Raw genomic sequence first — 12,099 nt, 5'->3', positions numbered from 1 at the left:
TAAAATGGCGACTAATTTTGTATTAGTCCCCAATTCTGAAATTAGTCATGGTTTAAATCATGCTTATTTTTTATTATAAGGTGTGAAACTCATTTGCCTACCAAAATAAATAATATGAAACTCATTAGTCATTATATTAAATTCTTATGTTTTCCGCTTAAGTAAGGTCTTTGATTTAAGTTATTGCAAATGTAAAAGAATCTCTTCAGGAGAGCTAGCCCCACCATGAAGTGAATATTCTCAGCTCGAATATTGTCTTCTTTGGAGGATATCTGTGATTTATCCCAAAAAAAATTGATATTTTGAAAAAACATTGCATAAATAAGGCCAATGTCCAAAGTTTTACACCATAAAATAAGCATTTCATACGTAGACAAGTGAGAAAAATGAAATTAACTTCAATTATTGTTAGACAATATACCAAGTATACACTTCAAAATAGTTAGAAAGTAACAAATTAATTAATCATTCTAACTAATTTAGTTACAAACTAATTAATGACTAATTACAAAACTCCTCCAAGTTGAAGTGTGTGCACCAAGCACAACTATCTTGAATAGCAGAGGAAATAATGATGAAGATAGTAATGGCTTCGTGAAGACATTAGCCAAATGATGTTAAAAATGAATAAACATCAACTTGATCATTAAGAAAATGGCAGTTGATGTACATACTGAGAGACAGAGAGAGGGTTATACCTAAAGAGATCATAATCGGCAGAGAGTGGAAGCCCTAGAGGGCAAAATGGCCTTGGCCGAGAGTTTCTTCACTCGGAGAAGAGGAGTGTCGGCAGAAACGTCCCTGTTTTTGTGGAGCTTAGGGATCTTGGGCGAAGGCTCTTGGATCTCGTAGCCGTTGTTGGTGTGTGACTCTGATTGGGCCATTCTGAGCCGTGACGTAGCCACATTATGATTCGGTGGGGCCTAGGCTCCGGCTACATTTCAATAAATTTTATTTGTTATATATAATTATATAAGTAATTATAATTGGGTTATAACTAAAATTGTAAGTTGGCCCTCGCTAAATTTGTAACAATGGTAACATACGAAGATTTGGAGCTGCTTTCCTTGTATGATCATATAACAAATTGCTTTCTTCTTCTTCTTTCATCTTTTTTCAATTAGGAATTTCTTCTAACTTTTTTTTTCTTATTCGCACTCACCACCCGAAACTCAACCATTCTATGACAAGGTGTGATGTTTTGTTCCTTTTTCAAGATTTTAGGAATACATATTCTTGGAATATGCATTGGTAATTATATTGTCCTCTCGGGAAAAAATTGATTTATATTTTTGAACCTTGTAAAAGAGAAACTTTTTGTTTTTGCTGACCATAATTATTTATTGGGTGTTTTTAACATGAGAAATTCACTACCCTTTTTTTATTTATAACTTTTTGATTTATAGGTCTAGCCTGGCCTATTATAAAAAATTAAAAAATCTAATTCGACCTGTAAGGCCTACCAAGTTGCAAATTAAAGTGTATAAGCCTCAAACCAAATTAAAATATAAAAGATAAAAAAAATTCACAAAGATCACATGAAATAAATTTTCATTAACATCACATGAAATAAATGTTCATTAACATCACATGAAATAATATTCATAAAGATCACATGAAAATATTCATAAAAATCACATGAAAATTTCATATATGTAATACATATGCATATTATTTGCACTTTCTTTACTAATTTAATTTTATATTATATTTTAAATTTTAAATAAATATTTATTATTTGTTAAAGTAACATCAATCCTATTACTTTATAAATTTTAAGTAAATTTTTTTCATAATAGATTTGTATAATTATGAAAATATTTTAATAATTTGATATGTCAAATTTTTTAACACCGACTAAAAATAAACCCTAGCTCCGCCATTGATTATGAGAACATGCTTGTGTGCACCAAGGGAAAATGAAAATAGTGACGAGGGAAATGAGAAAGGAGGGTAGAGTTTCTAGAGAGGAACAATGCCCAATGCAATCACGGTGCCAAAATTTTCTGTCATTTTGTCAATTGCTTTTGGAATTGGATCGTGGAGCGAGAATGTACCATGCTTGCTGCAGCGTCAGTTGAGTTGAGGAGACACTTTGAGTCTTCAATTCAATATCATTCTATAACTGTCAATGTTTCCTTCTTCTTTTTTTATTTTGAAAAAACAGAGGAAAAATATTTTTTGGAAAAATTATAAAATCCGTGAGATGGTGCACTCAAGGAGACACCGCAATGTAAGAAGGGATATATTCTATATTCCTATGTCTAATTAAAATTAATCACGAAAAAGGGTATGCTTGACTTTCATAGATTTTCGATTGTATAAATTTAGAGAATTTTAACCTTATTTTTTTGTACAGTCTATTGCTCCTATCTTTAAAATGTAATTAACATACCCTAAACTCTATGGTAGATTGTCTCTTACCTCTTATACAATTAATAACAGATGCGGTGGATGATGTTTATTGGAAAACCAAGCGAGCAAGTCAATTTGTCTCTTATTTTGCTAATGACAATTTGTTTTTTTCCGGAGGTGTCATATGCTCTGTTAGACAGTATCATTCATTAAAAGGTGCCTTAGCTCTTTTTATGTGAAATTACTTCTCAGCTAATCAACAAATAAAACACAATATTTTATTCTCAAAAAAGAGAGAGAGGAAATGATATACTTACCACCAAAAAAGTTTACCACATTTACAATCAATTTAATCACCGTTGATTTCTGTTAATCTAATGACAATTTATTGAATTTATTAAGAATTAATAATTAATTAATAAATGAGATCTAATAAATTATAGGGCAAATTACATGATACCACCTTGTACTTAGGTATTTTTTCAAAAAGGCACCTTGTACTTTCAATTAAAACAATTACCCACCTTACACTATAACATTTAATCAATTAAACATATTTATTAATTATAAGACAAAATTAACCTTGTTCTCAATCACCACACCCATAACTCAGCCTTCGCCACCAACCACCATTTTTCACTTCCATTCCATCCACAGTTTAATGAAGAAAAAAATGGTGATTATGGGTCTATGTCATATAAGAAGAAACACAATTTTCTGGCAAAGAAGAGAATGAAAATATATGTTAAGTAAATTGAAGCAATATCTTGCTTTTCTAAAATAGTCAGATATATGGTGTTACTGTTATACTAAGGTAGCATCTGGAATTTGGGATTGGGTAAGGGAAAGATAGGGTGAGTGTGCACATCCTGATAGTTGCACTATTTTTTAATATTGCTGATTCAACGATGTGTTTCCGGTGAAATTAGTTTCTTGCTTATTCAAAATTTCAGTACAGCAATTAAGAGCCTTTATGGTCTGGAAACATTGTCCCCCAACTTCATGTCTCTGATTCAGATGGCAGAGCTATATGTTCTAATTTTTTTTTTTTTTGGATAACTATGTTCTAATTTTTAGGTTACGAATGATAATTGAACAATGTAAACCAGAGTATCATTTGAAAGCTAGTTTAACTCACTATGAACTGCAATATTCGTGTCAAACTGTAATCAAGAATTATTTAATAATTTATGTAAGGAATTACAGGACTGGCAAGAATAGCAATTCCAACATCGTATTTTGAATCTAATGGGTTCTTATTGGATATTTATTCTTGGGTATCTCACCACCATGTGAGATGAAAAACAAAGCATTAGAAGAGAAAACTTTCCAAATAAGGACAACGCAGATGAGAAATAGATGAAATCTAAGATCTAAAAGAAGGCATAAAAAGCAGAGAGAGGGCGAGAAGCCCTCTTTTTTCCTTTGTCTTACAATTACATGATACCATTGTATAATAAGCAGAGAGAAAAAGTGACAGGGCATAATCACAATTTTATTTTCGTTTAACTCGAAATGTACGACTAGTGAAAATGGATGGTTGGTGGTGGACGCTGAACAATCATGAGTATGGTGATTGAGGATAGGGTTAATTTTGTCTTAAAATAAATAAATATGTTTAATTGATTCAAAATTATAGTGTAAGGTGGGTAATTGTTTTAATTGAAAGTACAAGGTGTCTTTTTAATAAAGCACCTAAGTACAGGGTGGTATTCTGTAATTTGCCCTAAATTATAACTGTTAAATTGACGAAAATCAACTATGATTATGTTAGTTGTAGAAGTGGTAAACTTTCTTGGTGATAAGTATATCCTGCCCCTCGAAAAAATATAAATCATGGGAGAAGACATTTTATAGGAAATAAATTTACAAAATTCTCATTTAATAAAATCATAATGCAGTAACTTTCATCACACTTCATCCATGCTATACCCCCACGAGTCTTCACATATATGTTTGGCAAAAAAAAATAGTCACAGGTAAAATGGCGACTAATTAACTTATTTTTTATGGATCTCCTTATCTGTGAGTCAGATTTGCCACATTTCATCTTCTTAGTCTTGTGTGGGCGATTAGCCCATGTCCTCACAAAAAAAGAAACAAATTTTGTATTAGACCCCCCTCCCCAATTGTATAATTATTCACGGTTTACATCATGCTTTTTTTATTCTAGTTAAATTCAAACTTTATCGATTTGGTAAATTGAACTTAACTGTGTCTTTTTTTTTTGGTAAATTGAAACTCACTATATTAAATTAGTATTATGCTTGAAAATAACATTATTTTAGACATTTTAAAAAAACATTGCATTAATAGGATCATTGTCCCGAGTTTTACACCATAAAATAAGCATTTCATACATAGACAAGTGATAAAAATGAACTTAATTTCAATTGTTGTTGGACAACATACCAAGTACGGCAAAGTGTAGTTCTTTAGCATTATCCGATTAAAATACATTGATTTTCCCCACCAAATTGAATCAAAATCTTGCTAAAAGAATCAGAAATTATGGTCGAAACTTCAAATTTTTGTTTCAGCAAATAAATTCAAATAAAACGATTAGCAATCATACACCAGTCATAAAAAATCGATGACTAGTGTAAGAAATTGTGCGGTATAGACCCACCCCAAATATCATAGTTTATTATTTCAAGGGATGAATCGATAAGTTTATTGCAAGTAATAAAGGGACGTCTAAGCTGCTTAACTAATGGACAAATATAACATCGTGCTTCGTTATTTGTATATAAATATGAACAACCAACCAAGTTTGTCTTTCATACAATTTAAGCAATAATTGGATAAATATCCTAATCTATTAAGTCCAATGTCCTAATCTGACCGTGATAAATGCGATCTTGAGGGGAATCATAGTCAGGAGAGTGTAGAGATGAACAATCCAATAATGAAGATGAAAATAGCAGGTCCCTAATTTAACATTTGATATTACAATAGTAATAAGGGAAAAGTTCATCAATGCTCCTGTGATTTGCATTAGAATCACTTATGCTTCTATGGTTTTTTTTATCACATATGCTCTTGTGATTTGCAAAAGGTTATGTTTTTTTATCACCTCCTGTGATTTTTTATTTTTTACAAAACATAGAGACATATGTGATAGAAAAAAAATCACAAAAACATAAGTGATTCTGAAGTACACGGGCACGTTGATGAACTTTTCCCTAGTAATAATACATAGAGAAGTTTGATTGATAAAAGCAAAGATGATTTCAATTGTTTACAGGCCTAACAATAGGTGGGAGAAAGTATAAACACGCCTACCAACGGTTTTTTCTTCACATCCCTTAAATCCTAACTAAGCATCCAAATCATCAACCTCAGCAAGATCCGGTGTGACGATCTTCTCGATGATCAGCTGCGCAATCCTATCTCTAATCTTCACCTCAAAATCAACCTACGAATAATTGAATAATATCACCCCAACCACAGTTGGTAATTGTTAATTTCCATTTTTATTGTTTCGTCATGAATTGTTTTTTTTTTTCTAATGTCAAGTGTTGATTTGGGGACTTTTGGGGTTTTGTAGCTCTGCGATCGGGGTTGGCTTTGGCTTGGAAGCATTCGATCAACGTGGTTGCGGAAGTAATCGACGCTGATTACAGGGCTCGATAAGGGTGATACTGTTCAATCATCTGGAGATCGATTTTGAGGTGAAGATTGAAGATAGATTTATTTATTTTCTATTCGTGTTGTACAGAATTTCTCGCAGCAGCCACCTGCACAAAAACTAATGGTTAGGGATCTCTATGATGTTGAATGGAAGCTTCGACATATTTTTCCGGGTTAAGCTTCTAATTCTTTGTTGACCCCGTTCTTATTATGATGATATTTTATAATGAGTATCATTATGTTGAAGACAATTATAATAAGATTACTTGTTCTCTTTATTGTAATGGTCTGCTTTGCATAACAAAAAAGCTAGCATCATACGGAGATTGAAATATATGCTTTATGCTACAGTAGTTGATAGGGATGAAACGTTCTTGTGGCATTAGGTCCACAAAGTCTTATTATATTATGGTAGTGTGCTCTATCTCCTATGATATTCTTGCGGAATTGGTTGATTAGTTCTGACAATAATTTGATGCCCCTAGAAGTAAAGGCAGGCAGAGTCTCCTTATTGTGGTAAGCAAGGCAAAAGCCACATTTTCCAATCTCTGATATATCAGTTTAGGGCCTTAGAGTGCCCTGCTGACAAATTAAATCGGCATTTGGCCGTGCTCCGTCTCTCGCACCAATATAACGCTCACTGCTTCTCCTCCAACAGCTAAATACAACACCAAGGTTTCTCCATGTTCTGGTTTTAATAAAAACTGGTGGTGCAACCAAACACTTCTTTACTTCATTGAATGCAACTTTACATTTTGTGTTCTATCCGTATTATGCTTCTTTTGACGGCGAACTGAAAAAGCCACCTACAGACGCTTTACGCCCAATCATTCCGGATAACGCTTGCATCCTCTGTCTTACGCGACTGCTGGCACAGAGTAAGCCGATGCTTATTTTCCGGATACCATCATTGTTTCTTCTCCGGGAAAAGAAGTTCACGACCCGTAGGCCTTCTACCTCCATGCGGCATTACTCCGTCAGGCTTTCGCCCATTGCGGAAAATTCCCCACTGCTGCCTCCCGTAGGAGTCTGGGCCGTGTCTCAGTCCCAGTGTGGCTGATCATCCTCTTGGACCAGCTACTGATCATCGCCTTGGTAAGCTATTGCCTCCCCAACTAGCTAATCAGACGCGAGCCCCTCCTCGGGCGAATTTCTCCTTTTGCTCCTCAGCCTATGGGGTATTAGCAGCCGTTTCCAGCTGTTGTTCCCCTCCCAATGGCAGGTTCTTACGCGTTACTCACCCGTCCGCCACTGGAAACACAACTTTGCGTCCGACTTGCATGTGTAAAGCATGCCGCCAGTTAGGATATTATTCTATATTCTATTATTAGATTATTTATATTATTATTTATTTTGAATGGAGTACTATATTTTTAATCCAAAGAAATAGGATTAGGATTAAAAACAAAGAAATAGGAGGTCAATAAACAAAAGAGATGTTCATTAATCAAAGGTCCAAACGTGGAGGCAGTTCCATTCTAGTCCTTGTCGCAACGCAATAGTGAGTAGGTGATCCAACACAGGAGATCAAATACGCAGCAGATTCATATACTGACCTTAGTTATATAGATCGTTTACCTAGGTACAGAATGAGACCCTGAGGTCCATATCGGTAATAGAGAGACCTGCCACCAAAAGTATTCCGATGGAGCAGAAGTAGACCCTTCCCCCGCCATAATATCACCACCTAGCTTCGCTGCATCGGGATAGTAGTAGCACATATCTTTTTATAGTGATCGTGATAGGGATAATGAAACCAATGATAGAGTTGACCTAGCCTAGCGCCATCCATCCCTTATCTCCGACCCGGAGATAGAGACTACTTCATGCGCAACTTCAACATCTCCTGCCAAGGGGTAGGCCTTTTTTCAAGACCCCCTTTCGAAAAACGCATTGGCTTTCTCTACTGATCTCGGCAAGAACCTAGTGAGAGCGGCTAATCTGTCTGTCAGTTGCTATACCTCATTTTTGTTTTTAGGGGTCTTCATATCTAACATCGCTCTGTATTTGTTTGAGTTTGCCTCAATTCCTCTATGGGTCAGTATGAATCCTAAGAATTTTTCAGCTGGGACTCCAAATACACATTTTGTCGGATTTACACGAATACAGTGAACTTAGATTTTTTGAAATTTTTTCTCCAAATCTTGTAAATGTGTTGCGGGTAATTAGTCATTAATATATGTATTAGCTTGTAATTCATAATTAGTGACTAGAATTCATTTATGCAATCTTTATGTTTGTAGTATGCTTTATATTTTTTAGTAGTGATTAATACTTATTAATTATTGTAATTAATAAATAATGATGATTAACTTTTAATTAATATAATTAATATTTTGAAACAAAAGTACGTGTTTTTTTTGTTTACGGTTTCTATTTAGTATTTAGTGGTGAATAATTAGTGATACTTATTTTTCAGTAGTTGTAATTGTTGCGTAAAACCGGTAAGTGCACCGATCGTACCAAGTAATAAAATAGTGAGTAGAGATCGTCTCCACGAGGATTGAGGCACCGAATTTATTTTAACTATTCCTTTCTTATTGGATGTATAAAAGTTGGTTTGAGAGTAATTGTGCTTGTGAAAATTGTGAACTATTCAAAACTTGTGAATAATTCAGAAGATGATTTTTGAAAACTTGAGAATAAAAGATTAAGATTGAGAAAAATATTTAAAAAGCTATTGCAGTAAAGGACGTCAACACCTTTCCGATCCCCATCTTGTAATATTAATTAATGTTTACATTTAATTATCCAATTGATCAAACAATTCACCATCTATTAATTAATTAGTTAAGCCCTAATTCCTTAGTGATCTTAACTTTATTAACCCTATTAGAATCCTAATCCCTTAGAAATCCTTTTTCAAGTTAATCCTTTAACCCAGTGAATTTTCCACATTTGCAGTTCATGTAGCCTATCCCTAGTGTGTACATGAACTGTTATTTTACCCTTGTCAAGAACTAGAATCCCAATATTTCTATTGAAAACCCTAACCCTCGCAATCCTAATAGAGTGATCAATTCTAAAAGAATTAAAAGATGAAGAACAGGATAAAATAAATGCAATTTGAAATAATTAAATATAAATTTATCAAACTACAAGGGTTCACATCAAGGATTGTGATCCTTACCACAATAATAAAAACTAGCCAGACATATTCATGTCTGACAATTCAAAATATTCAAAAGAATTCATAAATAAATAAAAACCAGAAAATTGGAGAAGAAGCTTGCTCTGCGTTCTGTCTCCGTCAATCTCTGTGCAAAGTTCTTTTCTATTGAGGTTTAAGTCTCTATTTATAGAGTCTTTGACCTGGTGTAGAATCTTGATTGAATCCTTGTCGTAATCTCAGTGTGATCTGTCTCTGATTTAAAACAGATTTAATGCTGATTGACGCACCTCTCACGCCATTAGGGTGGTTCCCACGCTCAGTTTTTGTGAAGAATCCTGGAGCTCCACGCAACTAGCGTGGTTTCCACGCTTCAAGCGTGGGTTTGTGAAAAGTCTGGCGCTACTAGCGTCAATCCCACGCTAGTAGCGTGGTAGCTTCTACCGGAATTGGATGTCTGGCGCCACTAGCGTGAATCCCACGCTAGTAGCGTGGATGCCTCTGGCTGAAAAGCTCCTTTCATGCTTTGAGCGTTATACCCACGCTGTGAGCGTGGGTCTTCAGTTTAGCTTTTTCCTTTTTAGCTCCAGTTTATCTGTTTTTCCTACGAAATCAATATAAAATTAGTATGCAATCTCTGATTGGCATTTTAACATATCAACAGTAATATTTTCCCTTTTTGCTTAAGATTTAATCAACATTCTTTCTCTTTTTGACTTAGATTTTCTTATATGCTGAATGCATATCAGTAATTAATAAACATTGATGAATAATTTGTAAAAAAGTATTGAGTTATTATTTATTAGGGATGACATATGTGTCTTGATCTCGATCCTTGTGACTAATAGTTATTGAGCATGCAATCTAGACATTGTTCAAAAGTTGCGTGAAATGAAAGGCTTTCGATTATACGAGCTTTATAGTTAGAAAGGGTAGATTAGTCGGGTAAGTTCAGGATCCAAATGCTATTGCACCATGCTTACGCTGTGCCGGTTTTCTTAGAGTAGCTCATATGTGTAGTATGGAGATACATTATGAATTATATATCATTAATGTTCAAAATTCTTAAATATTTTGATAAGGGATAAGATCAACTTACACTGGTATAAAAATAATAAATGTTACACTAAATTTTAGTCGTTGATTTTCATATATTTGATGAAGGTAATTTATTGAAAATTTATAATTAATTAATGAGTGTAATATAATAAATTATCACTGTCTAATGAACGAAAATCAACGACTAAGATTACATGTAAAACTTATTATTCTTGTATGGTGTAAATTGATCATGTCCCTTATTAAAACATTTAAGAATTTTTAACATTAATTTATTTTTGTTTTCAACTTGATAGCTCTTTGATCACAATTCTAGTCGAGCGGTGGAGATTATAGATTCATACCTTTTATATGCCCAAGCGAGAGATTATTATCACCCTTGAGGATATAGCTATAATTACTAGTCTCCTTATAAATAATTCACTCGTCACTAGTAGGGTCGAGACACGAGATATTATACATTTGGTGCATCAACTGCTTGGGAGGACCCTGACTCATGCCGAGTTAAAGGGTGCCTCTCTTAATACTTCTTGCCTAGATTGACAATTTGTGAATGTCAATGACTTTGTTAATAATGAAGAGGACCTTGTACCTTTCATGCGGGCATACATACTATGTCTTATTAGAGGGTTCTTATTTGCATATCACTCAGATGATTAGGTGCAACTCTGATACTTACCATCAATCCATTCATCAATATTTGGTTTTCGCTCCTTAAATTTTATCAATAATTTGTCAAAGTATTTTCTGAAAGCCAAGCAACCTATATATATGTATTAAAAAATTTAAATTATAGCATAACATAAAAAAAAAACATTTTTTATTAAACCAATGGTGGGTAGGGTTTCATACCCAAATTTAATAAATCATTCTTTAATTCAATGTTGTGGAATTTGTGGTTGAAATTGTTGGCAATTCATATGATGCAATTCACATGTTAAGCATAGGGAGGCTTCATGTTTTGTGCTTATGTGCAATTTTAATATGTTAATAACAAATTTTTAAATTGAACCTAACAAAATAATTAAACATAGAGAAAAATAAACAAAACTATAAATAATTGATAACCTTGAGGTAGAGTGAAAATGAAGAGAATGGAGTGGGAGTGTGAAAATATATTGGTATAAATAGGTAAGGGTTTGAGGTATTTGCAGGAAGGGAAAGGAAGAATAATATACTATTCGGATTGCGTCACATAGCACGATTTGAGAGTTTCAAAGGGGGTTCACATAACTCACACAAATCATAAAAAATTAAATTTAATGAGTGTCGTAGATAGCTCCCGCAATAATTATTTGATAAAAAAATAAAAAATGAGTGCCGCAAGACTTATTTGATAAGAAAAACAAAATAACAAGGTTTCATGGGGTAGGTCCGTCGAACTCAAAATCTCTATCTATATTTATGATGCACTGATATAGGACACGACATGACACGACACGCCGACATATTAATTCGGCCTTTTGACAATACTAATCCTATTTTTAAAAAGTTTGATCGGATTAAGCGGCTTTTTGACCCTTATAACCCTTTATTATTAATTAATTACCGATTTGACCTTGATTATAAACTATTTCAAAAATTTAACCCTCTCAAAAAACATAACACCAATCTGCCCCTGTTTGACCGTTGACCACCAAGCCTATCCGGGTACACCCCTCTGTACCCGGGTATTTTTTGAAAATTTTTGTCTACCCGGGTAAGGAGGAGTGTACCCGAGTATTGTTCTTCGCACCTGAGAAATTGCTTGAATTATTTACCCGGGTAGAGAGGAGTGTACCCGGGTAAATCTTCGACGACACTTTACTGCTCATCAAAGCGGTCCCTGTTCGTATCGATTATGATGGGGTCTACTTTTATGTACGTCAAAATCGCGCTCCTATATATAAATGTGGTACCGGGTCTATTGGGGAGAGTGAGACGGAAAGAAAATAAAGACAGGG

Source organism: Gastrolobium bilobum, unplaced genomic scaffold, assembly GCF_033153095.1.
Source record: "Gastrolobium bilobum isolate Gb01-03AN ecotype WA unplaced genomic scaffold, APGP_CSIRO_Gbil_v1 utg909, whole genome shotgun sequence".
NCBI classification, from domain to species: domain Eukaryota; kingdom Viridiplantae; phylum Streptophyta; class Magnoliopsida; order Fabales; family Fabaceae; genus Gastrolobium; species Gastrolobium bilobum.
The sequence above is the reverse complement of the archived record's forward strand: the minus strand, read 5'-3'. Positions refer to the sequence as shown.